Raw genomic sequence first — 27,572 nt, 5'->3', positions numbered from 1 at the left:
TATTAAATCCCTCCTGGGCCAAATATACCCCAAAATGCCACTCTGGCTCTAACAGAGAAGGGTGTTCGTGCACAGTTACTGATGCTTGGAAAGCTGAATGCAGGTGCTGTGTCTCACCCATCAAAAAGCAATTTACAGATTACATTTATATAAAATTATATAAATGGCTGGAACAGCATAGTGTAGAACAACATTATATTGTAACAGGCAGAAAATTCCCTGTTGTTTTATTAGAGGGAAATGGATTCACGTAACATTTTCCAGGGAGGTTTTAAACTCGGGGGGGTTTAATTTCAGCAGTGTTTGCACACACACGCTCCAGCCCAGGCAGGCTGAGCTGAGGCTGGGAGGGGTTTTTCACCCCAGGGAAAGCCCCTGTGACAGGGTCACTGAGCAGGGCCCTTCAAACCCTGCATCTCCACCCCAGAAAACTCCAGGATGGGAAGGATCAGAAAACTGATCTTCCCCTTGGCCTGGCTGAATAACACAGGCTTTGTTCGGGGATCCAGGTCAGGGATTTTATTTCAGTACCTGCAAAGGAGTTATGAGAAGAATGCAGCAGGTTCCTCCTGGCCTGGAGAAATGCAGAGATATCTCCAAAGGTGTTTAACATTAACTGGAGCAGGGCACATCCCTGAAGGGTTTGACTGTGAGCCTATCTGTGTTTGTATCCAAACACCACCTCCAAATCCACGCTAACGTTAGCAGAGCTGGAGCAGGTGAAAGTCCTCCTGGAGGGAGCCGGATCAATGACGGGTTTGTCAATAAAGATCATCCCGAGCTGGCACGAGGAATGTGATCCATGAGCCCAGACCTTCCTGTGCAGGCACAGAACAAAGGCCTCAGCCAAAAGGCTCTGTTAATGTGTTGGTGAGGAGAAGAGGGGTGGGTGGGCAGGGAGCAGAGGGAACAAAGGAGCCCTGTGTGCACAGGGCAGCCAGCAAGCAGCTCCTGGGAGAACGCTGGCATTGGCTTTCCAGGGTGGATGTGATGGCAGCTCCTCCAGCAGAACCCAGTGGGATTTTGATGCAAGCAAGGCTTGGCCTTCACATTCATCCTCTCTAACTCCTCTGGCCAGCCAGTATCAGAAGCACTTTTTGGGAAAGCTCCTTCCCGGGGGGGCAGGGAAATCTTGCCCCACATGATGACCAATATATTTCCTTCCTTGCTGCTTCAGCTGCATTTGCGTATTGAGTGGACTGCACTAGAAAATGCTGTTAAACACAGTTTAATTTAAAAGCAATTAGTTCAGAGGTGGCTTTACCTACATGCCCTGAAGCTCTCCCAATATATCTGGAATCGTGGAATCACTAAGGCTGGAAAAGACCTCCAAGATCATCAAGTTTAACCTTTGACCAAATCCCACCATGCCCCTAAACCACCATATTGTGAAGTGGCACATCAACAGGTTTTTTTTACTATGTTGGTTTTTTTTTTCCACAGGAGACTTGAGTTTATCCTAAGCTTGACTCTGAGAGCAGGAGCTGGAGGTTATGGATGGCTTCATTCCTTCCAACTGTGTATTTAATGTGGGGAAAAATGCCAGCAAATAAAGGGTCACAAGCTTGGGACACAGGACTAAGTCTTGCCACCAGCTCAGCTGGGGACCCTTTGTGGCAGTGGCTGTCCTTGTCGGGACACTGCCCAGCTCCCCTCCATCCGCAGGGCTCTGCATGGACTGAGCAGATCCAGGTTTCTCCACCCCTTTGAAGGGCTGTGGGGCCACTCCAGGAGTTGTTTGCACAAGACAATGAAAGAGGGCAACATTCTGTAGAGCTTCAGAGGGCCGGGGGGGCACAGGGCGCTGATGGAGACAGACATTCCTCACCTTGCCAGTGGGTCACCATGACCACAAAACCTGCTCCTGGCTCCTCCAGATCTTCTCATTTCTATATTTATTTCAGATTTATTTATCTGTTATTTTTATGACTGAGCCATCCCTATTTTCTCCCCCACACTGCAAGACTTCAGCGCAGTGCTCAGGGGATGCTGAGGGTGACAGGGACCCGATTTACCTGCTCCAATAATCCCTGCCAGTGACTTTCCTCCTGTTTATGTACATCCCTCTTATCTCCTGGAAGGGGTTGCTGGTTAACCTCCCCCAGAGAAGGCAAACACAGCTCTTGTGCAAACTGTGTTTCCTGACTTGGTGGACAAAAGATATCTTCAATTCTAGTTGCTGGGTAACATCAAATATTCCCGTTTTCACCCTCAATGATCTCTTCAGGGCTCACCAGTTCAGCACGGCTTCTGCTACAGGATGGAGACCTTGCAAGGGCTTGTTGGGGCAGCTTGAGGAGGCAAAAAAAGTGAAAGAGAGGTTGAAATACAGAGGGTGTAACAGGAAAGTGGTTCTGCAAGCCCTCCCTGTGAATGCGACTGTGGTAAAATAATTATGCCTGAGGGGACACTTAAAATCAATACCCTCCTTGCACCTATTAGAGGCACAAAGGCCTTGGAGAAAGAGGTAGGAAAAAGGACCTTAATGAAAATATTCGCAGCACAAACACAGGAAAGCGCTGGGTTCCCTCCTGTTTGCCCTGCATTCCCCGAGACCTGCAGTGGGCAGAACAATGGTGTGTTTCTCTGCTCGCTTCCTTCCCCTGCCCGGGCTGCTCGGATGCTCCGGGGCAGCCACAGCCGGGATTTGCCTCCCAGAGCTGCTCTGCGCAGGCAGGCGCACGGACACGGCTCGGCTCAACTCAACTCCTGGCACACATCCCCCTGTAAATCCAGCCTTGCTTCTTGCATCCGTCATTTTCTCTCCGCAAAACTGACACGTTGGTGTCCCCCAGCCTTGCTCGGTGCCCACCATCCAGATGTGGCAGCACCACACCTACACTGGCAACTGATACGGGGTTCCTTGCTCTGCCCCAAAAAGCCATGGTGGAATCTGCTGTGCTGTCACCAGACCCTGCCTTGTTTTGCTGCCGAGTGCAGCAGCAAATGCAGGAAAAGGAACATCAAACACGCTGTGACATCTCTGAGAAGGCTCCAGGGAGAGCTCAGAGCCCCTTGCAGGGCCTAAAGGGGCTCCAGGAGAGCTGGAGAGGGACTGGGACAAGGCATGGAGGGACAGGACACAGGGAATGGCTTCCCACTGCCAGAAGGCAGGGATGGATGGGATGTTGGGAAGGAATTGCTGTCTGTGAGGGTGGGAGGCCCTGGCACAGGGTGCCCAGAGCAGCTGTGGCTGCCCCTGGATCCCTGGCAGTGGCCAAGGCCATGTCTGGGTCATCAGGAGGGCTCAGGAAAGTGTTTCTCCAGCAAAGACTTCCACCTGTGAGCCTGGGAGCAGGAAAAGGGGTTTTTCTCTGCCTACAGAGGGGATAGAACTGTGCTTTTTCTTGGAGGAGGCTGGTGCTGAGTTCAAGGATTGATCTCCCCCTTCTTACTGATCCCACTTGTGCAGGAAACTGCAGCATCTCCCTCACCATCCATCCCCACCGAAGACCAGAGCAGTGACTCCTCTGAGACTTTGCCTTGATGCCCTTCTGAGCTGCCAGCCTCGTATTTCCCTGCCAGGAAACAAAAATGTCCCTTCTGGAGGAATTTTCCCTTCCATAAGCATGTAACAAAATGCTTTCAGGATGTGGCGTGAAATCCTGAAACTCGGCCCTGGTTTAGAGCTAAGCCAGGTCCTAAAGGAGCAGCTTAAAAAGGGATCACACCCAGGGAGTGTCCCCGGGGTCCAGAGGGTTTTCAGGAGGGCTTTAGAGGGGCATCCTTTGGAAGTGAAGCTGTCTGGGAATATGGGGAGGAATGAGCACAGCAGAAATCCCACCCATGCCAAAGGGAGATACCTAAAGCAGCTTTGAGCATTCAAGGCTCTCAGCATGGGACAAGGAGCTTTTAAATGTGAAACCAGCCTTCCCTGTCTAAAATTGCATCTGTTTTCCCTACAGGCTGCCTGGAAATTCATGTTCAATTTCCTTCAGTGACTTTTCTTTGACATTGCATGGCCTTTAGCAGCCAGAGTGCTGCTTTCAGGGGGCAAAGATGGTCCTTCTGTTCATCTTTGCTGTCCTCACAACTGCTTGGAGTGACTGGAGAACAAATCCTTCCCCAGCCCTGCATCCTGGCAGGATCCTGTGTCGGATCCAACCAGCCAAGTCACAGAAGTATCCTGAAAATGTGCAAACTCTGGTTCTTTTCAGAAGCATTTTCCTCAGCAAATGGATGCTGTAAGGAACTGACTGGCTGGTCCTGGGAGAAGCTGCAGGATTTCTGGAACCTCATGAGTTTGAAGAGTGTTTCCTCTTGGTGCCAGAAAAAAAATATTTTCCCCTTGATCTTATGAAAGGCTGAACTCTTTCTGCTGAAGTTAAAAGGAGACAATCCTTAGGCACAAAACCAGGGATGTTTAAAGTTTGGCAGAGGCACCACTCTTTGTTAAGTGCCTTCAAATACCTGCATCTGTCCTGTCCCCTCCTGTACATCCACCCCCAAGCTGGCAGGAAAACTCATCCTAAAGCTCTGCCGTAGACCTACAACCAGGCAGCAAATAAAATGCTCCCACAGGATAGATTTTCATCAGGATTTAAGGTAATCACAGCTCTCAGAGGCTTGTGATTCCGAAATGTCTGCTGTCAGCAGTGCTGCAAGGAGAAGCACTTGGCAAAGGGCTGCCAGGACCGCTGCCTGTACCTCAGCCCCGCAGCTCCTCTGCTGTGCTGCTCATCGCTTGATCAGACTCTAAATTCGGATTTTTCACCTCCAGTGTTCCCCTGCTGCTGGGCGCAGCAATATTATTTCTGCTTCTCCTAGGAAAAGGGCCAGTTGCCAGTGACCTCTCAGCTTAGTCTGCCTCAGTAAAGGAGAGTCTGGCATTTGGCTTGTGCTCGCTTGTTATTTTGACAGCACATCCCTTCCTTCTGCACTGCTTGGATCAGTCTCTACTTCAGGGCTGGGCCAAAAAAGTGGAAAATGGCCAATTTGCAGAAAAAAAATTAATCCAGTGCTCTCAGCCAAGTGTTTTGTCACCTTGCACCAAGAAGGGCAAAAGATTCACAGCCAGGAGAGAGCTGAGCTTTGGCCACAGTGCTGGGCAGGCCTGGGCACCCTTCTCATCCCAAATAGCCTGTGCTGCTGCAGTGTGAGGAAAACAAGTCCTGAGCACGGAACAAAACACTCATCCTTCCCCCAAAATGCTACAGCTCAAGGACCCCACACCAGGAGAGCTTCAGTGGGGAGATCAGGTCCACCTACACACTTGGGAGTTCAGGGTCTAATGTAGGACCACGTGCAGCTGATAAAGGGGGTGGAAAAAAATGAAGTGAGTTGGAAAGGGTGGGCAAAATCAGGAGGCTGCAAAGCCCAAACCTGCACTTGACCCTTTTTATCCACCTCTATCCACCCAGGTGGGAACACAAAATATCCCTCCTACCCCAAGCTGTGCCTGCCCCATCCCTGGAAGTGTCCAGGGCCGGGCTGGATGGGGCTCGGAGCAACCTGGGATAGTGGAAGGAGGGTTGGAATGAGGTGATCCTTAAGGTCCCTTCCACCCCAGTCCACTCTGTGATTCTTGGGTGCTCGCTGCCCTTTAGGGGCTCAGCATTCCCAACCCCCCTGGCACAGTGCCAAGCACTCCCCAACTTCTCCGCTATCGGGGTGCCCCCAACCTTTCCCTTGCCCCCCAAACCAGAACCCTTGGGGACACCCCAAAGCGAAGAGCTCCCACGCTTGGGCGCAGCTTCCTTCTCTCCTCCTCCTCCTCCCCTCCGTGTTCTGCTCCTCCCGCGCTGCCCGGGGCGGAGCCGCCCGGCCCAGCGCCCGCCCCGCTGCCGAGCCGAGCCGTGCCAGCGCCGTCCCTGCGCCCTTCCCTGCCGGCCCTGGCACAGCGCTGCCGGCGGGGCCGGGTCCCCCTTGCCCGGGGCTCGGGAACCTGGCGGATTTCCCGGCGGCAGCAGGTAAAGGGAAGGGGCGGGCTGGGTGCGCTGGGGGCTTCCCGCATCCCCTCCTGCCCCCGCTCCTGGCGAGGGGTGCGCGGGGAGCCCGGGCTGCGGGGGGATGCTGAGCCGGGGGGCTGGGACAGCTCTGCCGGCTTTCACCCCCAAAAGGCGCTCCGGTGTCCAAAGCCGCGCTCCTTTGCCCCAAAAGGTGTTTCTTTTCCATGCCCAAAGGGTGTTTCTTTGCCCTGTGTGCCCCCGCTCCCCACGGGTGGCTCACCTGGCCGCGAGCATCCCAAGCGAAGTTGGGATGTGACCGGGTGCTCCCGGTGGTGGGGGATGTGGGTGGGCTCCCACCTGGGGAGAGGTCCCGGGGTACCCGCTGTGGTCTCTGAGACCCCCTGACTGTCCGGGTGTGGATCTGGACACCGCTTTTTCCCTTCAGGCCCTGCTTGTTTCACAGGGAACGCTGCATTTTGATACAAAATAATGGCATCTGCAGCGTCCCGCGGTTCCAGGGCTTCACACCGGTGTTGTCCGGAGCTGTAAAATCCTGAGGCAGCAGAATCCCAAGAGGGATTTATTTATTTTTGCTGGTCCAGCTGGAGGAGCACTCAGTGCCCATCCAGCACCCTTGAGGATGCTCAGGGATGTCCTGGATGGCTCTTGGTGACATTCCCCAGCAGCAAAGCCTCTGTTAAAGACCCCAAATTTCCAGCGAGCACGGAGCAGAGAGGGTGAAAAAAGGGGAATGTAAAAGCGTGTTACTTTGCCTTGATGCTTGGCAAAGAAACTGTTTCAAAAAAAGAGTAATTCAGGAAAAAGGGGGAAAAAAAATCTTCTCGTTGCTGTTTCATTGAAGCCCTCACCCACGTCCTGTCTGTTCCCCGCCCGGAAAACTGGGCACGGAGGAGTTGCAGTCGGCATGCGAGCTTTGCTCTGGAAAAGGGCTGCTGGAGCAATTCCTGGTGTGGAAGCTGTGAAATTTCACCCCTGGCGAGATGGAAATGGGGATTCTCCAGCCAGGAAAAACTTGGCTATGTGGAACTTGCTGTGCTTTGGGATTTTAGGGATGGGTCCTTAGAGCCACTTGGGTTAAGTGTAATCGTGTTGGCTTAAGGGTTATTTTGGGGCTGGAAAGGGATTAGGGATAGATGATAGGAATAGGCATGGCCATGCTGCATGTGAAATTTAAAAAATAATGAATTCTGGTTCTCTTTGCTGGCTCCTTGTCCCGGTGAGAAGGAGCCCATACAGATTTTTCTCCATGAGAAAGTTACCCTGTGCATGGAGAACTCAAATCCCACTGCGCCGTTTGGGTGCTGGAGTCTCCTCGGGATGCTCCAGCTGCCAGGAAATGTAGATTGCTGCTGATTAGCAAGTAGAAGTTAGAGCGGTGCTGCTTCTTAGAGAGCTTTTTTGGGGTTTGGTTCACCCAGCCATGCAGGATAACAGCCTTTTCCCTTCTTTCCCCCTTACAAATTGCCAGCTTGCCCTTGGCAGGTGTGGCTGGGGAAAAACTGAGGGAAATGGATTTCCTGCCTCGCATTTTGTCTGGCATGTCCATGTTCCTCATCAGATTGCTAAGGAAAATGGTCCATTAATTCATTATCCAGCCTTTATCAACCGGAGCAGTGATGCATCCTGACTCCTTAAAGCCTGTTATGTTAACATATTCTCCTCTGCCAAGCTTGGAAGCATCTTCGTGCTGATATCCCAGCAATGTGGAGCTGGAGAATATTTCTGTGTGATTTAGGAGATGCTTCTTCAGAGGCAAATATAAGCTCTGCTTTGATGGCAGAATTAATTTTAGAGTGGGTGGCTCTGTCAAGCTGTACTTTTTTACTACATGAGCGTGTTCTGCTTGTTACACTTTTCCCTGCGATGAATTTGGCGAAGCACAACTGGTGTTTGTCTTGGAAGGAAAACGAGTCCTGCTAGGTTCAATTGATTTGGTGTCAGGTTGAAGATTCAGAAACTGCTGGCTCGGAATTAATGATAAAGGGTTTCGTTTCTAGCAAGGCAACAAATTGCTTTATAACCCAGGAAGGTTATGAGGAGACAACCTTTTGTTGTACTTCTACCCATTAACTGTGTACCTAGGTGTATTTGATCTCCAGTAACTGCCTTAAAAACACCATGCCAAAATCAGTATATTTGGTGGGGTTTTTTGTTGGGTCTTTAAATGTTTTTAACGTGTGGGTTGGAGTAACTCACAGGTGCAAGTGCTGTTGTAGGTTGAGGTTAAAGATGCCGGGAGCAGGTGGCTCCTTCACCCTGATTCGTGTTAGAGGCACTTTGATGCTCACAGGTGGTGGAAGTTAGGTCTGGGTGCCCTTTAGCCAGACACACCTGGGGGGATATTGTCCTTTAACTCGCTCTGTGAGTCTTCCCGAGGGTGAAGATAAAAGGGAGCGGTTGCACCTTTGAAATACTTCTGGTGCAGCTCTGGGCTTGTGCAGGAAGGTGTGGCAGTCACTGATGTGGGGCTGGACGTGGAGGGGCACTTAGGGCTCCTCCTGAGAGCAGCTTTCCCACAGGCTTAGTGGGGTAGGAACATGCTTTCCTGGAGCCTGCGAAGCTGGTTTTAAACTCCTTTTTCTTGAGATGATGCACCCGTAGAGGTTGTGCTCCTGTCCCTGAGATGCTCTGCACCTTCATGCTGATACTCATGGAATGGTTTGGCTTGGAAGGGGCGTGAAAGCTCCTGCAGTTCCACCCTTTGAGATGAAGGGCTGGGATGTACCTGGCAGCCACGTTGCTTCATTAGGCTGCAGCAGCTGCTAATTAGGCTCCAAAAAGCTCAAGTAGGGCCATTTCACTCTCGTCCTGAACCCCCGCTAGTGCTGCTGGTGCGAGGAGGCGGTGGCTGCTGTGGGCTCTGCTGGTGCCAACTGGAGCTGCTGGAGGGTGAGTGGTGTCTCAGCTTCTCCGCTTATTGCAGGGTGTTTGCTCGGGGCGCCCCAAAATCCTCGTCCTGGGCTGGGTGTGCGGCTGAGCAGTCCCCTCTGCTCAGGAGAGGGCAGTGTCACACCGAGCTCATTCCTTATCCGTGCTGAGCAGCGTATGGAGCTGCCGCCCTCGGCCCGGAGGGTCTCGCAGGGGTTCTGCACTAGGGTGGGTTTGGGATACAGGCACCTCATCCCACTCCCTCCTTCCCAAACCACAGATTCCCCCTCCAGCTCTGCTCCAGGTGCTTAAGAGCCCTTTACAGGAACGTTCTGAGCAGGATGCTGGAAAAAGGGATTTATCAAGATAAAGACTGTTCATAGTCGTTGCTTGTGCCTGCCAGCCCCTCTATAAGCAGTGATCAGATACAGCTACTTTAATGCAGGGCTTGACTTTAAAGAAAAAAAAAATAGCTGCACATTGGTGTTTGGCTTTGCTGCTTTTTCCTCTTTAGCAAACCACTGTGTTCTCCCCGCTTCCTCCAGAAGCACCCACAGATACTGGCAGGACAACTGCCTGAATATTTGGTGCAAGAGTCTGTTATTGCTCAGCAGCCTGACAAACAACAACACAAAGCTTTATTTTTTGTATGCAATTAAATATTTGTGGAAGATTTCTGCCCAGGAGTGGTTTCAAGGTACAGAGTGTTCCCCTTCAAGCAAGGACCTTCTGGGGTGGGGGGCAGTTGGGAAGGTTTTTATGCCTGTGGCTCGATGCATTCCATGTTTTCACATACAGAATCCATTTCAGGTTGGGATTGAGCTCTGGTTTGGTTTTTTTTGCCCTCCTGCTCCTTGGGCAGGATTAGTCCTGATGACAGAAAATCACAAATGTTTCTTTTTGTGAGTATTTTGTGTGTGTGTGTGTGTGTTGATCTGGTTTTCTTTCTTTCTTTTTTTTTCCCCTGCTGGGTGAAGGGTGAACTGGGGATAGGAGAGGGGGAAATTGCACCTTTCCTGGGGTGCTGCCCAAATCTGGGCACCAGCTCTGTCCAAGCGCCCCGTCTGTGCAGAGCCCTGCTGCTGGCTCATCTCTTCCTTGGAAAGAGCCTGGACTGGTTTTAATGTAGTTCCTTAGTCATGACAAACCTGAATCCTGCTGCCCTCTCTGCACTGTGTCCTCTGTGTCGGAGCTACGCTTTCCATGAGGAGCTTGGGGTCCAGGCTGTTGGATCCCAGAGGGCTTGGAGGTGATGGACTGTAAGTTTATTCTCTTCTTGTCTGCGAGTGCTCAGAAGGATCTGTTTCACTTTCAGTGTTACCACGTGGCGCTGTGCCAAAGCAGCTTTTTATCTCCTACTCTCCCCCTTAGATACCAGCTTGCCTTCAATTTCTGTTTATTTATTTATTTAAAGTCCTGCTGCTTCTCTTAAAATGCTGCTGCAACTTGTAAAATCTCTTCATAAATGTCTCGCCCCTGTGTTTTGCTTCCCTTTCCTCCTCGCTGAGGTGAAATGAAACTTGTCCCTCCCCCAGCCCGAGGTGAAATGCACAGAGCAGAAATATTCTGGTCCTTGGCTGTTTTTAGCTGTGCTGAGTTTCAGGCTCACGTTTGACCAGGGAAAACAGCTCGCATCTGACTGAAATAGTCCAAGGTGAAACTCAGAGTTTCCTCTAATAGATATTTTTGGGTGTAGCCTTTAAAAAAATGTATTGGACTTGTTGTACCCTTCAGCACCCACGTGTTCTCCTGAGCCACTCTAGGAGATTATATTTGGGCCACTTAGCTTGTATTGATGAATCTCTTGAGCTGACAGTCACTTAATCATAAATCAAGTCTAAAAGTAAGTCAGTGTTCAGCAGAATTGCAGCAAAACAAATAAAATACATTAACATTTTTGAGTTGGAGCTGGCCCCAGCCTGTGGTGAGCAGTTGGGAATTGGCACCTGAAGGTGACAGGGGATGCTTGGGGTGTTCCACACGGTTCTTGGGAAGCAGAGCTAATCCTAAGCAGGGCACTTAAGAGCTTGGAGAGGATTGGGCTTGCTGTCCTGTGAAACAGCCCTGGACCTTGCCAGGAGGGAGGGACCAGGCACAGCCCTTGGGAGGTGTCCCTGTGTGTGACCCCATCTGAACCCCGTGTGCTGACTGCAGAGCTCCTGCCTGAGTAAAACGCTGGGGGATGGGGATCAGCTGGGATCTATATCCCAGGTCATGCCTCAGGTCCCCTTGCTGTGCCCAGTGCTTCCCCACTGTGCTGCCAAGGGGCAGGATGGGGCTGGGGGCTGCCCAGGTTATGGCTTAGACCCAGTCCCTGGGACGGATGGAGAGGGCTTAGGTTTGTTTGCAGGGATTTACCACTGTGCTGAGGTCACTCTGTGATATTTGGGTGGATTTTGGGGGGTGTGTTGTCTGAATTTGGTTTTATTTTTTTGCCAAGAGGTAATTAATGCTTTCCTTGGGATTAAAATACTTCCGGTATGTCTCAGATGTTGGTGTAGGAAAGAGTCACCCAACCCCTTGACCTTTCTGAGAGGAGAAAAGGCTCTTTTGGAGAAGGTGGGAAGCGTGTATTCAAATCCAGTCTCTCTCTTCCCGACTACTTTGAGCAACTTGGGCTAGTGGAAAGTGTCCCTGCCCATGGAAAAAGACGATTTTTAAGGCCCCTTCCAACCCAGACCTTTCTGTGATGATTCTGTCGTTCTCCTTTGTTGCATGAAACAGCCCCATAAAGGAATTCCTCAAGGCTGTCATGTAGGTGATGTTTTGTAGGCAGTTTCCTGATCCAGCAGTGATTGTTTGCAGGTGTTGTGGGAATTTTGGTATCAGTCTGCCTACTAATTATTCAGGAACCTTGTCGGTGAGACTTTAAGCTGCCAGTCAATCCTGTTGCAGTTTGAAACCCAGCAAAGAGGCAGCTCATGTGTCCTGGTCTGGGTGTCCAGGCATGATTTGCTCCGGTTCTCTCAAGCTTTTTGAGTTGTGATTTCTCCATTCGTGGCTGTGGATGGTTGACCTTAGAGACCTGCCCAGTAAAGTGCCTGAACAGTCCACGTGATGTGTGGTTTTGGGGTATTCAGGAGCCCTGGAACTCATCAAGCCAAGAGGTGGGGTGAGACCTTCTCAAGCACCTATTTTTAGATGTGTTCCTGTTCACATGCAAATTACGTTCATCACCGAGGATTGCTCTGCACTTGGGACACGGGATTTGTAATCCCTGTTTTGCAGCTCTTAGATATCAAAATGCCTGCCAAAAATACAGATATTGCTGTGTCCCTTTTCCCTGTGCCCTGGAGCTGGGGACTGGGAGCTCCCACACCACTTGCTGTGCTGCATTTGATGCTTTGTGAATACAGAGTGGTGGCAGGCTCTTATTTTCGGGGTGATTTACCCTCCCTGCATGGGCTTTGGCATCAGCTGGTGGTGTCTGACGGCTTGCAGGATCATCTTCTGCTCCTGCCTGGAACCTGGAGGCAGGATCTGCTTTCAGAATGAAGCAGCTCAACCCCTCTTTAGCTGTGAGTTAATCACCCAAACGCAGAGTGCTTGCAGTCCTCATTAAAAGTCTGATTTAAAGTGCAAGGTTGACAGCTCGGCTGGAGATACTTTCCCTTATCACAGCTGTTTCCTAATCCGTCTCCTCTGCGTAGGGACGTGTTTGTTTTTGGGTTTTTTTGGGTTTGGATCCCCAGGCTCCTGCTCTGGGAGAGCCGCACATTAAAGGAATGCGGTGTAAGACAGCTGGAGATGTTCAAATGTTGATGTGGTGGGAATAGGCATGCTCTGGTGTGTCTGATGCTGGCAGGGACAGACCTCTGTGCCTCACAAGGTCACTCAGCTGCGTGGCCGTGCGTTCCCGAAACACAAACTCTGCCAGGGCTCCTGGGACAGTTTTGCTTTGCCAAGAGAAATAAAGCTGCTTGCGGGATTAGAGGGATGGAGCTGCTGTCCCTGACAGCGCAGCCAGGAGCAGTGTGGGAGGGGATTGTCTTTCCCTGGCTTTGTACCTGGGCAGGTTTTGGCTCCGGTCCGAGGGGTTAACGTGGAGCTCAAACCTTGCCCTGTGCTTTGCTGAGCCTCAGGAGCTGCGCAGAATCATTCCACAGTGGTTCCGTGAAGGGAATCTCTGCCTTGATGATGCTGGTGCCCTGTCCCCGTGTCACCTGGAGAAGGGGGATCACTCCCTTTGGATGGTCCCTGCTGGTGAGAGGTGTGAGGAGAAAGCTTGGCTTGTTAGCAGCAGGATTGGATTTGACCTGAAAACTGAGGCTCCTGCTGGGCTGGAAAGCCCTCCTGGGGTTGATGTGCTTGATGTGATGAGCACCCCAGTGTTACAGTGGGAATGTGGTTGGTTGGGCAGGAGGGAAGCCTGGGGGTTTGTTGGGAAGCTCTAACCTGGACTCCAGACTTTTAGAGCTGCCCTTTAGTGAGCAGTTACAGATCCACATCTAACAGCATAATAAGCTTAAATTTGGGAGTCCTCTGTATTTTTGAAAGGGTCAGCTCACTCTGTTAAACCCCTTCTGTCTTGAGAGTCCTTAAATCCAAATTTCTGAGGTAATTGGTTATATTGAGCCATACTGGACCCGTGAGGAAATCACTTTGCTCTCTTGGGTTCTTCTCTCCCAGCTCAGGGGAAATAATGGCTTTTTCCCTATCTCCCTGAACTTTGCAGCTCATCTGCAGTGTTCCCTGGAGGGACAGAGCTGAAGGACTGGCTTGAAGTCTGCTCTGCTCCTCTCCTGGTGCAGTTTGGGGCTGGATATCGGGCTGTGGGGGGAACACAGGGTGAGGAACAGGGAGCCCTCGCGGTCACGAGCTGGGGCAGATGAGGCCAAAGGAGTCAAACCCCCATGTGTCAGCTCCAGTTTCTGCACCTTCCCAGGCATTACGTGCCTCTCCTTATCTCTGCTGATACTTGCACTGCTGATAAGAGAGGGTCTGTAACAAGTGCGCTCTGCCACAGATAAAACCTGCAGTGCGCAAGAGCTGTTCCCGCTCGGGCTTATCAGCACTGTTCAACGTGGATATCAGCAGGGCTTCAGGGATGAGGCTGCCCTGGGTCCCTTAGCACAGAACATCCGAGCAGGAATTGTGCTGGGACTGCTGCTGCTCTGTAAGTCCCTCTCCAATGTGCTTTTCTTTTTTTTTTTTTTTTTTTTTAAATTTAAATTTTGGGATCAAGGTTTGTGAACTGGTTGAGTGTCTGAAATGCAGCTGCCTCGTTGTTGGGTGCTCTGTGTGTCGGTAATGAGGTGGTGGCTGCTCTCAGCATGGCCTGAACAGGCTGGAGGCGTTCAGTTTCCAAAAAGAGGTGCACGTGTGGCACTTGGGGACATGGTTTGGTGCTGGACCCGGCAGAGTCAGGTTACTGGTTGGACTCGAAGATCTTAGAGGTGTTTTCCAAACTTGATGATGCTGTGAGTTAAATTTAGGGATTCTTGCATCTCCCCAGGCTGCTCTTTGTTTGGAGAAAGAAATCCTGGAGGTTTTGTGCAGCTGTTGAACAGCGGTGCAGGGAGCACAGCTTTCCTGCATCATCCTGGTGCTCCTTCAGGGCTCTGACCTCTGTAAGGATGGGAAAACGTTGGGTCGAAGCTGGCAAAGGGTAAAGTGGTGGAGAATTGCTTGATCTTGGATACCTCCCAGGATCCAGGGGCAGCCACAGCTTCTCTGAGCACCCTGTGCCAGGTCCTGCCCGCCCTCCCAGAGAACAATTCATTCCCAATATCCCATCCATCCCTGCCCTCTGGAAGTAGGAAGCCATTCCCTGTGTCCTGTCCCTCCAGGCCTTGTCCCCAGTCCCTCTGCAGCTCTCCTGGAGCCCCTTTAGGCTCTGGAAGGTGCTGGATGGGCAGGGAGAAGGTTTGTTTGAACCCACTGATGGTGTGGCAGGAGATGGAGGAAGGAGTGAGCTGGGAATTGCCAGGAGTGGTCCCTGCTGTAGCACCGTGGCTGAGATGTGCCTGCCCTCTCAAAGCCACGCTCCAGGCTTTAGGGTGCCTGAGCCAGGCTTAATCCGAGCAAAGTCAGCCCTGGCTGTGCTGCAGGTGGCCAGAACTGTTGGAGGAGATGGCTTTGGACAAAAGTGGGAGCAAGTGCTGGTAGCTGTTCCCTGCCGCTGTGCCCAAGGTCTGCCTGACCGTGGAGCTCCCAAATCGTTCGCAATTTTTCCAGCTAACAGTTGCTGCTGCTCAGCTGTGTGAGCAGCTAATGGGGTTTATCAGCCTCCAGTGCTTCTGACTGGGCTTTGTCAGAGCAACCTAATCCCAGAGTGCCAGAGCTAAAATAAGTGGGAATAGCAGTTCCTGGGGCTATTCAATTCCAGTGCCTCGTGTGGCAAAGCTATCTGATTTGTGCCAGACTTGCTAGGCTGATTGTTGTGTCTGAGTTGACTCTAAAGCTGGGGAAAAAGAGTATCCTTGGTGCCTCTTAGAGCTCCAACCCCTCAGGCTCAAGGCACTGTCACATTTCTCTGGTTTAAACACCCCAGTCAGGAAACACAAACCAGCCTTTGGAGGGATGGGGGTTGCAGTGACCTCAAATCCCTTTTAAACACAGCTGCACGCTGGATCCCTGGCCCTATTCCTGCTTTTTAGGAATTTTCTGCTTCAAGCTGGAAGTGAAGTACAACTGTGGGGCAGCCTGGAGTCTGTCTTCTCCTGGCTGCTTTTACCTGGCCACCCCAAAACTTCTTGCTGTGTTTCAGCATTGCCTGAAGTTTATATTTTGTTCCCAATTTGGCCATCTTTGGTGACCGATCGCATCTGTCTGAGCCCAAAAGGCTGTTAAGTTTGTTTTGGTTTTGTGTTGGGTTTTTATTCTGTGAAGGAAAGGTATGAAATAAATACTGCCTAAAAGACTTGTGGCTGTCAGCTCTACTGAGGCAGCTTTTGGACAGGGCTGTGAGGAAAACCCTGTTCTGTCTCATGCCCCATCAGGTTTAATGCTTGCTAAGTGGCAGAGCTGTCGAGAACGAGCGTTGGCCTGAGGTGCTGGAGCTGGGATTAACGAAATAAATATTGCTGCAAGTGGCTGAGCTTGGAAATAAATTGTGCTGCGAGTGGATATGCAGGGACTGCTGAGGTGTCTGGATTCCCCCCAGGGCTCACTGCCAGGTGGGAGGCTTGGGAATTTGGGAAGGCAGCCTGTGGGGAAAGTCCTGTGTCCCAGCAGTAATAAATCCTCTCCCTGCCATGCAGCCTGTGGGCTGTATTTAAATATTTTTCTTGCTCTAGAGCTGAAACCAGCTGCAGAGTCTGATGTCTTCATTTTGCCCATCATTTACAATGTGACAAAAAAAAAAAAGTAGGGTTTGCCACTTGTCTGGCTTTTAGAGAACTCTAAAATGCTGAAAAATCTAATGAAGACCCATCTGCCATGGTCATCCTGCAGCTCTGAGGGTTTTGCTCTTGCTTGTGCCATCTCCCACCTGTTTCTCCATGGGAACAGTGAGGGACTGAGCTTTTTATCCTGCCTTTGAGATGGAGAAATACTGGGGCACCACAAAGAAATGATGTGTTGGTTATTTGTCCTCAGATAATGCGACATAACTTGGGGTGGTGCTCTGACGATGACTCTGAAAGGAAAGGTGACAGGTATTGAAAAGATTTGGGATCATCCCTCTTTTCCTTGCAGACACCAGTAGTTTTGGCCAAGGACAAAGTGTATTTCCCAGTTTTATGGCTGCAAAACGAAGGATGTGGTACTGCCTCAGTGGGGCAAGATGAGGGTGTGAACACTGGGATAGTGTAGAAAGGCAGACATGGAGATTTTTTTCCTTGAGGTTTATTCCTATTAATCCACCTTTGTGGGTGCTGTTCTTTGGCTTCTGTCACAACCTCTTTGGTTGTGGGATTTTTAGGGGGTGGTGCAGGCTGAGGTGGGAATGAGGGTCTGGAAAAGGCTGTGTGGGAGCCTTTGCCTGGCTCCAACATTATCGTACATAATTTTTGCTCTGTTTTAATTCTAACCTCATCTTAATGTCACTCTTTGCCATGAGCAGTGACACAGAGCCACTGAGGAAATGGAGTCTGCAGCAGTTTTTTTCTCCTTCCCTTTTCCTTTCTAGCAGCTCTTCTCCAGTGCAAAAGCCAAAGGATGAACCCTTGGTTTGTGATTATTTATTATTTATTTCCCTGCCGTGATGGACATTAAGCAGAGACCAGAAATACCTTCAGCTTTGGACACAACCTGCCCAAAATAGCTCTGGGAGCTCTGCAGGGGGAGGTGTTTGGCAAAGGGCTCTGCTGAATTTATCCTGAGCCAACAATCCCAGCTCACAGAGCATCTTTGGAACCACCAGGTGTGAAGGTGGCGATGGGAAAATTTTCCTGCTGCTGCAGCAGTGACACAAGGGAGTGTTTCACCATCTCGTGGGATGCTCACCTGGGGGGTTTTGCAACTAAAACCCGTTCCCTGAGCGTTGTTTTGATTCATCCTGGTGGCTGAGTGTACTTTGGTGCCCTGGGGTTGGCCTGGGAATGTAAGAGAGCTCTCCAAACCCACTCAGCTCCCTGCTTGTAGTGATTGAGGGGTGTGGAGGAGGCATTTATCCCTCGGATAAATGGGATAGGAGTAAAATCCCGGTCTTATGGGGCTTGGATAGAGGACTCTGAGCTATTTTTGGCCACTTTTCCCTGAGAGCCCTTGGCACGTGGAGGTGTCTGGCAGCTGAACCCAGCTCTGCTGCTCCCCCAGCCCTGCTTCCCAGAGACGCCGGGGGTGGCTGGGACTGATTTGGGAGGAGGGCAGCAGGGAATGTGTCGGCTCCTTGCTTTCCATCTGGAAGTGGCGCTTTCCCCTGAGGGGGTGGCAGTGAGGGGGGATGCTGAGCACGGGAGATCCGCTTGTTCACAGGAATAACCTCCCTCTGGGGGTGGGAACAGCACGGGGGTTGCTTCCTCTCGGCTTCTTGAAACATTGTTGGCAAAAATGTGCTTTTTTCAGACTGAACGTGGGTCTTTTTAGGACAACCTGTGAGCTGTTACGGGGAAAAAGACAGAATAAAGTGAAAACTGGTGTGATCAGGCTTGAGGCTGTTCTGTGTGTGCCCTCACCCTGGCCAAGGCTGGTGGGTCCAGTTCCTGAGGGAATATCCAGAGTTGCCAAAGTACTCAGTCCATCCATTCCAAAAGGTGAGAATAAAGTAAATTTTCTGAGATGTCATCTCCTAAAGGGCTTCCCTGTGGTGTGAGTTTGTTTGCTGCCAGGCTGGGACAGCAGTGACAGAACTGTGTGTCACTCAGGCTTGTGTTTTTCTGGCAATGCAGGAACTTGCACTGCTGGTCCAACGAGATCCTCACCTCAACCCTGCCCTCTGGCCCTGGGAAGCCGCTGCCCCTTGTCCTGTCCCTCCAGCCCTTGTCTCCAGTCCCTCTCCAGCTCTCCTGGAACCCCTTTAGGCCCTGCAAGGGGCTCTGAGCTCTCCCTGGAGCCTTCTCCTCTCCAGGTGAGCACCCCCAGCTCTCCCAGCCTGGCTCCAGCGCAGAGGTGAGGATTCTGCCCAGCCCACGGACTGCGGGCAGTGTATGGATGGGTGGCTGCCCAAGTGGGGTTGCTGACAGCATTTCTAGAAATGTCAGTGGTTGTTTGGGCTCTGCAAGGGCTGAGGGTACAGCAGAACTTCCCCCAGGGCGCCACCGGGCAGGGCTGGGGAAGGTGCTGTGACAGTGACCTGTCACATCCAAGCTGTCCCTCGGTGCAGTGACTCTGCAGGAAGTCCTTGACCTGCTGGTGCTGGTTTTGGCCGTGGGTGAGCTTGGCTTGGCTGTTCTTATTTACTCAGCAAAAATGGATTTGTCACCCGGGCACTTGACAGCTTATAATTTACATGGCTGGAACAGATCCTGCTCCTGATTCCCTGCCTGCCCGCCTGCCGTGCTGCTGCTTGGCTTTCTCTGCTCCTGCAGCTCACCAGCACTCCATGAAACCTCTCTGCTTTGAGGGATAGGGATAGTTCTTGTGTCTTTTAAATCCTGTTTCTTGTTGGGTGCAGGGATAATGCTGCCGTGGGGTTTGCTTTCCTATCCTGCTCTGAATTTGATTGTGTGGGTGGGATGCTTCTCTGACTATGCTGCAACTTGTGCAACTGCCATGTGGCCAGAAATGGCTTTGGAAGGAGCTGTCTCCCGAGCTTTCCCTGGCATGGTTGTGTTTTTTCTCCTTACTCCGGACTCCCCACTTACTGGTGCTGTGCTTAGCACTGGTTTGAACACTTAAAAAGCACAAAGACACTGCCTTGCACCCAGCCCAGAATAAACCCAGAGCAGTACAAGCACTAATTTTGGCATCACACAGCTGCCTGCTCCCGCTGTGGGAGAGCCGAGTTGGGAGCCATGGCAGCAACGTCGCAGGTACTGAGCAGAGCAACCTCAGAGGAGCCTTTGTCGTGGTGGAAACAGATGGAGTTTGACTTGGTGTCAATCCTGAGCCCAGAATAACTCAATTTTACAGCAGGGGACGTGGAAAGGTACAATGCTGCCACAGCCTGGATGCTGACAGGCAGGAACTGAGCTCTGTGGAGAGCCATGCAGGGATTATTCCCATTCTTGGGAAGCCTGGCCATGAGAAGAAACCTCACTTGGATGTGTTTTGTCTAGGCCTCTGCTTGGGAACGTGCTGAGCAAGGTGTGATAAAGCATCTTCTGGAACTGTGATCTGGTGCCAGATGCCACAGCTGGAGGCTTCTCTGGGAGAAGGGATGTGACAGCTCACGTGTGGTTCAGGATCTGAGGGATGAGAACCTGAAGAGGTCCCCTCTTCCCCTGTCATGTGCTCACTGTTCATGCACAACACTGAGCTTCAAAACTTGCCCCTCTCAAGCCTTGTTCCCAAAGCCTCCATTTCATTTATCAGCTGGTTTAATTCAGTTGGGGATGGGATTAAGTTCAGCATTGGCTGGAGCTGTCCCTGAGCTGGATGTGTCTCATTTACAGCCCTTTTTTTAGGGGTCCAAGCTCTCTGTGGAGTGGGAGCAAATCTTGAACCACAGAATGGTTTGGGTTGGAAGGAACCTCAAAGGTGAGCTCACCTTATCATCCAGGTGGCTCCAAGCCATGTCCAGCCTGCCCTTGGACACTACCAGGGATCCAGGGGCAGCCACAGCTGCTCTGGGCACCCTGTGCCAGGGCCTGCCCACCCTCACAGGGAACAATTCCTTCCCAGTGTCCCATCCATCCCTGCCCTCTGGCAGTGGGAAGCCATTCCCTGTGTCCTGTCCCAAGCCCCCGTCCAGTTCTCCTGGAGCCCCTTTAGGCCCTGGCAGGAGCTCTGAGGTCTGAAGAGCCTGTCAGAGCTGTGGACTCGGGCTTCTTGTGCAGTAATTCAAGGTTAACCCCAGCAGTCCTTCCTAACGTTTGCCTTTTGCTTTAGAGGCAGGAAATGGGATCCTAATCTTTAGCTCAAATGCTGTCTGTACTTGCACTGACAAAAGTCAATTTGTGATGTGCTTAATGAAGCCTAGAAAGATGTCTCAGATAAGGGACAGAAAAGATCTGCCCTTAAAGACTTCCGCCTCCCAAAGTTGTTGCAGGGCTTCCTACTGTGGTTGAGGAGGTGAGGGCTTGTTGGTTTGGGGGTGTTTTTTGTTTGGTTGGTGCTTTTAATGATGAGTTTTTGGAGGAGAAAGCCTCCTTGGAAAGCAGATGGCAGAGTTGAACCAGGTGCTGCTTCCCCTAATGTTTGGGTGGAAAATGTTCCCTGGAAAAACCAGGCTCTGGCTCTGTGGAGCTGCCAATGGAAAGCAGGGGGGAGAATTTCAGAAATGTGACTTTGCTTTACAGAGTCTGGCTGTTGGCCTCCCCAGCCTGAGACCTGGGGAGTCTGCAGAGGTAGGAACTGGGTGACAGACACCTGTGCTTCAGGCATGTCCCTCTCCTTGATGCTGCCAGGACAGCCTGGAAAAATCTGCTCAGTTGGTGCCTTATGGAGGAAAGCTCATTTCCAGAGCAATCTCTAGGAGCTTTTGAGGAGATGTCATTAGGAAGGACTGGACTCTGCCTTGATACTGCTGCTCTAGCATTGAAACATGCACATATTTGTAGGAAAAGGTTTAAAGATAATGGGGCTTGTGGATGAAAAGCAGATACGTCCACTTTGCTTTGAGAGGAGGTGCAAAGACAGGGTGTTTCCAGCACTAAAGAAAGCAGGTGAAGAGCAATTTGGCGGCTCCTGCAGCATTTGAGATCCATTCAAGTCCTGTATTTTGAGGGATTTGGAATCATGGAATCACAGACTGGTTTAGGTTGAAGGGACCTTGAAGCTCATCCGGTGCCATGGGCAGGAACACCTTCCTCTAGCCCAGGGTGCTTCAAGCCCCATCCAGCCTGGCCTGGAATGCTTCCAGAGACGGGACACGAACGGTCCAAGGTAGGGAAGCTGCTCTGCTGGATGATGGGACAGGGCAGAGCACAGAGCTGAGATCCAGCAGTGAAGGGCTGGGGAGCTTTGGGATTAGCACTAAATCCCATGCACAGAAAGAAGCCTTGAGGCTTCAGATGGCTTGGATGTCTCGCGTTTGAAGGACTTCTCTGGTCAGGTTTTTGCTGAGCCTGCTGGTGAAAGTCCCCAGAATGTCCCACTTACTGCATGAGAGCTATGCACTAATAGGATTTAATTTCTGCAAAGCTTCTGATGAGAGGAAGAGGTACCTCAGAGGAGCACAGGTATTTTGGGAAAGGCTTAAGTGGAATAAAATTCAGCTGCAGTCATGGTACAGCAGGGAAGCTTGGAGATAAGCGAGATGGAGCAAGGAGTCTTGCCACTTCCACATTGGATGTGCACAGCCTGGTCTCTCACCTGCCCCTGGGGTCTTCCCTGCTGGAAGGAGAGGGATCATCTCCTCAATGAAGGGGGGAAAGGCTGTTCCATGAAGTTCTTGTGAAGCTTGCAGAGGTCCTGCTATCCCAGGGTTTAAGTTCCTGGCCCAGTGGGCAGCTGCTGCATTTTGCTCCCGTTTCCTTGTGCTGTCAGGGCTCCTGGGGAGCTGGAATAAGGGGCCAGGCTCGGCCTTTGCAGATTGGAGGGGAAGGGGAGTGTGGAAGGTTTCCTTCCTGGGGAAAAGGGCTGGTAGTGCAGCTTGGGGGGAAAAGCATCAAACAAAGCAGCTTCTCTTCCCTTCTGGCTCAGAGTGGGGTGTGATGTCAAGGTGGGGCTGAGCCTTCCCAAAGACTATGGGAATGTTTTTTCTTTCCTTTTTTTGAGGGATGGGGGATTGGTTTATATGTTTTTCTGTTAAATCTCTCAAACAATGCTGCTTCCCCTTCCTTGGAGCAATTGTTCCCCGTGGCTGACTCTCTTCCTTCCCCTTCCTCCCCATCGTGGGAAGCGCTCTCCTGATGATGATAGATGGGCTCAGATTTAGTCTCTGCTTTACCTTCCTTTGTCCTGCTCAGCTCTCTTGTTTTGCTTTGTAATTTCTGCCTGTATCCTCATCACAGGGTGGCCAAAATGAGATGTTTTAGTGCTGGTGGAGGGAATTAAGTGTCAGAGCAGCTTCTACCTTCGCCCTTGAACTTGGCAGGGCTGGGTTAATGACTCCATGATCCTGGAGGGCTTTTCCAGCCTCGGTGATTCCTGATTCTACTGCCAGAGACATGGGACTGCAAAGTCTCACAGCCTCTCCAGGTTTCATCCCTTGAGTCCATGTAATCTCCTCTTGGGAGAGACAGTTTCTTCCTTGGGGAAATAAAAATAGGTTTTTTGTGAGCCTGATCTCAAACCTTTTCAAATGCATCCATTTTGGGGGACAAGAATTTATTTTTTAATTGATTTTATTTTTCAATGCCCAAGAATCCCAAGACAGTGGTTTGGGCCCTGGCTCAGGTTGCCCACAGAACCTGTGGCTGCCCCATTCCTGGAAGTCATCAAGAGATAAGCTTGGATTTGTCCTTCAGGAGCATTTCCAGGGAAAATCTGTCATAAACCAGGCCTAGACAGAGCAGCATGGGAGAGATGCTGATCTGTCCACTTAGACTTCACAGTGGGCCCATGAATTGAGTTGGATTGGAAAAATTCCATGTGCCACATGCAGCGATAATAAACCATTGGATATTCCAGGCTTAAGGATGTAAGTAACCTGATTCTGCAGGAACTCCACTATGGCCTAGTTCTTTGGAAAATATCCCCCAGACTCCAGATGAGAACTTCCAGGTCCTCCCACCATTTATCAGAGGAGCTTCCTGCCGGGAACTGTCGGTGATTTGTCCCGGGAGGAAGAGGAAGGGCATCTGGCTGAGTATTCCATGACATTTGGATGGCTCCTGGAGTGAACTGGGAAAGGCAGCAGCAGGCTCTGGGGTTCTGCCCTCTCTGGTTAGGTGGAAATCACGCGGCCTAATTAAACAACAGTTGATGAGAACCTGTTTTAAGGGATTATGTCATGCTTCAGCAGAGCCAGGACAGTCATCCTGTCGATAAGGCTAACACCCACTGTAAACACAGTGATTAACAGCCTGAACTCGGGAGAGGTGCTCTGATGGAAACCCAGGACTGCAGGATAAGAAGGAAGCCTGTGGTGGATGTTGAAAGCCTCGTTCCCTTGGGCAGTAGTAAAGGACCTTCTTGCATGGAAGTCTGAAAAAACTCCTTCCTATGCCTTTTCCACAGCCCGTGGTCAGGAATTGCAGGTAATCCCCTGAAATTATTATTGACTGGAGAGCTGCCTGGGAGTGCTGCTGCTTGCTGACTTGACAGATGATAAAACCCTGACCCAGTGTGATCTGAGCTGTGCCTGAGCATCTGTCCTTGCTGCATCCCAGTCACCGAGGCTTTACCTGCATCTGGTCCAAAGCCAGCTGTATTTTTAGCCAGTTTAAACAGGCAGTGCCCAAACTGTTGGATGCTGTCCCAGGGGGACGAGAGTGGTTGCACGAAGGACTTTTTGTACTGAGAGCTCCCTGAAGGAGTGATGGGCAGGCTGTGGGAACTGGGGCTGTGGTGGCTGCTGCAGCAGAACTGTCAGGTTGTTCTCTGTGATTCCTTAATGTTGCTTTGAATTAAGTTATTATGAATAAAGAAATTTGCTTCTGGGAGCAGTTTTAAAGGAAATCTGGAGGAAATGGTGAGCCTCTCTTTAGCAGAGGGCCAAACACTGAAGTGTCGACCTGGTGCTGGTCAGGCAGAGGATCTGGGACTCTTGGCTAACCTCTGGGCAGCAGGGTGAGATTCCTCCTTCCCTCCTCTTGGGAGACCACAACTCCCATAGTGATGTTCCCTATGGCATTCCTTGCTGGAGGAAGATGGCAGAAATCTGGGAGAGGTCCTGTGCAGTACTGGGTACTCTTCTAAGCCCTGCACCTATGAATGTGCTTTTGTCCAGGGGATAACATCACTTGTCCAGAAATGGCAAATCAATCTGCAAGCCAAGCTCCTGTGTGATCTGCAGCAGCCCTTGGAGTGCTGGAGCCTGTTTTGGATCAGCAGTGCTCCACGGGTCCAGCTGTAGCAGTGTTGCTTTTCTCAAGCACTGATCCTCTTCCTTTCTAATTCCTCAAAAGAAAACAAATCCATCATTTTTGGTGCCAGAACTCAGTGCTGACTCTGCAGAAGTTGTTTGCTCATCTCTTGCATCCTTTTCTTTTCTTGCTCCAGAATCTGGGCCCCAGGGAAGGAATTTCTGGAAAGTCTTCAATGCAGAGCTGATCCAGGGGCGTAGGAAAGAGCGGAGGAACAGAGTTAACAGATAAACATCTCCAGCCTCCAGCTGCTTGGAGACCTCTTGTGTTGGCTGTGTGAAACTTGTGTCCCAAACACAACAAGTGACAGGATGGGAGGAAGTGCTGGGGCAAGTTTAGGTTGGATGTGAGGAAAAATTTCTTCCCTAGAGGAGTGGTTGGGCCTTGGGACAGGCTGAGCAGGGGACTGGTGGAATCACAGCACCTGGAAGCGCTCAGAAGGTGTGTGGGATGTGTGGTACATGGGGACAGCACTGTGCTGCCAGTTAATAGTTGGGCTGGATCTTAGAGGCCTTTCCCAATCTTAATAATTCTGTGATTCTGTTTAAATACAACTTTTCTTTCTTTTTGCTATAAATCTTGGTGGAATTTGCTCTTGAAAGCACATAGCCATTACAAGTCTGGGAAACTTGGTCTTCCTAGCGTGGAGTCCTTTAGGCTTTAAAGGATTGTGATCATCGTTGAGGTTTATGCCTTGGAGCTGTGTGGTGGCTGTGTTGGACCTGCTGTTCTTGGTGGAACCATGTGAAGACTCCAGGAGGCTCCTTGCCTTCAGTGGGGAGGTTTTGGCTCCTGTCCTGTCCCTGGCTAAGGTGCCAGCCTTAGCTTGGTGCTGCAGGAAGCCGGGGGGGACCTTTGTGTCATATACTTGGGATGGGGACTGAATTCCATGGATGGGGCTGCAGTGATTGTGGTCCAGCTCCTGTTTGTTCAGGCTGCCCTTGGCCCTCTGGATAACCCCCTTTAATCCCTGGACTTACTCAAAATCAGTGTCACTGGAGAGTGTCTGAGCAGAGATTAGCCACGGGTGAATGCGGCCGCCTGCGAGAGCGCCGAGGGAAAACTGAAATCTTCTATTGCTAAAAATGACCCCCAAATTATTACTTTGCGTTTTGCTTTTTAATTTTTTTTTTTTTTTAGCTTTGTGTTCTGAACCAGCTGCTGCAGTTCACAGAGAGCTGCTCAAGGGCTGTAGTGCCACGAGTGCCTCATGCAAGGACTCCTCCATCGTGCATCAGAACCATCTCTGTTCTCTGCTGTCCCCTGCAGAATGCTGGCACGAGCCAGGTGCCCTCGAGGGGACAGCTGGGCTGTGTCTTGCTCTGGCTGATCCACCCTAATGCACTGCTTGGAGAGTGGAGCCTGGCTTGCTAAGAATGGGCAGCTTTGTGGGAGATAAGCACCAGGCTGAGCTTAGCTGTGCCCAGCACGTTTGGCCCGAGGGGAGCTTGGTAGCTGATGGTTCATCCTGTGGGGGAAATGAGGGGGAAAACAGTTTTTAAACTGAACTTTTGGAAGGGGAGGGGGGCTTAAGAAACCCACAGGTGTGCTGGTAGCACCACTGAAGTGTTCATAAAATCACAGACTGTCCTGAGCTGGGAGGGACCCATCAGGACCATGGAGTCCAGCTCCTGGCCCTGCACAGACACCCCAACACTCCCACCCTGTGCCTGAGGGCATTGTCCAAAGGCTTCTTGAGCTTGGCTGTGCTGGCACAGGCTGGATGGAGCTTGGAGCAGCCTGGGATAGTGGAAGGTGTCCCTGCCATGGCAGGGGTGGAACTGGATGACCTTTGAGGTCCCTTCCAACCCAACCATTCAGTGATTCTAAGTCCTTTTCCCCCTGGGACTTGCCCACGGCTCTGGGATGGGTGACAGGGACGTGGCTCATGCCTTGCCTCAGCTCAGTTCTCTGCATCTCCTTGTGACCTCTCAGGGAAGAAATGAATCCCTGGGCTTTGGGGCTTTGCTGGCCAAGCTGGGGGATAACCAAATTCCCCCTCAGGTTGCTGTGCTTCAGGGCCTGTACTGTAGGGTTTAAGCAGGAACGAGCTGCTGATCCTGTGTGTTTTTCCATATGGATCCTAAATGAGAGGAGCAGGAGTTCCTGTGCTGCACAAGTGGATGGATGGAGGAGCAGAAACTATCTTCTTGTGCAGGATGAGGTGATTCAGCCTCTGTTTGTGTGTGAAGGGCCAGGCATAGGCAGCTCTGTGGCCCCTTTTTGGGGAAGAGCTGGTGCTCAGCACCCAGTGCCACACATGGAACGCTCATCCCACCAACACCAGCCCTCCACACTTCAGGTGATCTGCTCTTCTAAGTGCTGGCAGCTCAGAACGCAGCCTGGGCATCCTGACTCGGCTTCATGTCCTCTTTCAGTGTCCCTGCCTTCTGGGTATGGATTTGACATGAAACAGGGATTTTCACATGTTTTAAAGGCTGCCTACAGAGAGGCTGGGAGGAAAGCTAACGTGAGGACAACTTCCTGGGAGATGGGAGAGTGTTTGTTTGCTTTTCCTTTGGTGGAAAGGCTCAGAGTGGGTTTGTTTTGGCGTTGGTTTATTCGCTAGCAGAGCCGGCTATCTCCTGGACTGGTGGGATCTGCTCTCCTCTGAGGCATTTCGGTTAAAAACCAAAAAGATGCTTGGGAAGATGATAGCAAGGAAAGAAGGGGTTTAACGAGTGTTTGTCAGGAATGACTTCCTCGGTGCCCTTGTCTCTGTGTTATCTCGCCGTGCCTCTGGAGGAATGCTGTCCCTGAGCAGCAGCAGCAGGTCACGGTGACACGTGTGAAGCTGCCAGTGTTGGCTGCCTTGCTCACACACTGGCAGCCCTTGTGGGTTGCTGCCTGAGGGGTCCTTCTTGTTAATACCTCACTGACAGCAGTGGGGCTCTTGTGGCAAAGGAAATTTGGAAGTGTTTAAGAATCTTGTTATGGTGAGTGAAGCACCACCTTGTGTGGGTTCTGTGGGCTAGAACTGGTTCAGGGACCAGAGGATAATAGAACAGTTTAGGTTGGAGTGGAGCTTTAAACATCATCCAGTGCCACCCCTGCCATGGGCAGGGACACCTTGCACTATCCCAGGCTGCTCCAAGCCCCATCCAGCCTGGCCTTGGACACTTCCAGGGATCCAGGGGCAGCCACAGCTTTGTGCTGTTGGCCCCAGGGCTGGGGCAGCCCTGCAGGTGGGGTCTCACCTGAGCAGGGCAGAGGGGCAGAATCCCCCCTCCCCTGCTGCCCATGCTGGGGGATCAGCCCGGGACATGGGGGGGCTCTGGGTGCCAGAGGCACATGGCAGGGTCGTGTCCAGCTCTCACCCACCAGTACTCCCAGTTCCTGC

At 51.4% G+C, this 27,572-nt stretch overlaps 1 protein-coding gene across 2 annotated transcripts in view; it reads left to right on the top strand.

Annotated features, from left to right (window-relative positions):
* Nucleotides 1-5,783: 5,783 nt before the first annotated feature.
* GDPD5 (glycerophosphodiester phosphodiesterase domain containing 5) overlaps nt 5,784-27,572 on the top strand; it is a 102,846-nt gene continuing 81,057 nt past the window's right edge. For both annotated transcript variants that reach the window (XM_042038027.1, XM_042038024.1), the window contains exon 1: nt 5,784-5,909. The gene's annotated coding sequence lies outside the window, so the exon portion shown is untranslated. The remainder of the gene's footprint in view (nt 5,910-27,572) is intronic.

The sequence above is a fragment of the Corvus kubaryi genome, unplaced genomic scaffold, assembly GCF_017639235.1.
Source record: "Corvus kubaryi isolate FWS band 111438036 unplaced genomic scaffold, C.kubaryi_AGA036_p1.0 37391, whole genome shotgun sequence".
In the NCBI taxonomy this organism is placed as follows: domain Eukaryota; kingdom Metazoa; phylum Chordata; class Aves; order Passeriformes; family Corvidae; genus Corvus; species Corvus kubaryi.
This window is presented reverse-complemented; position numbering and strand designations above follow the sequence as displayed.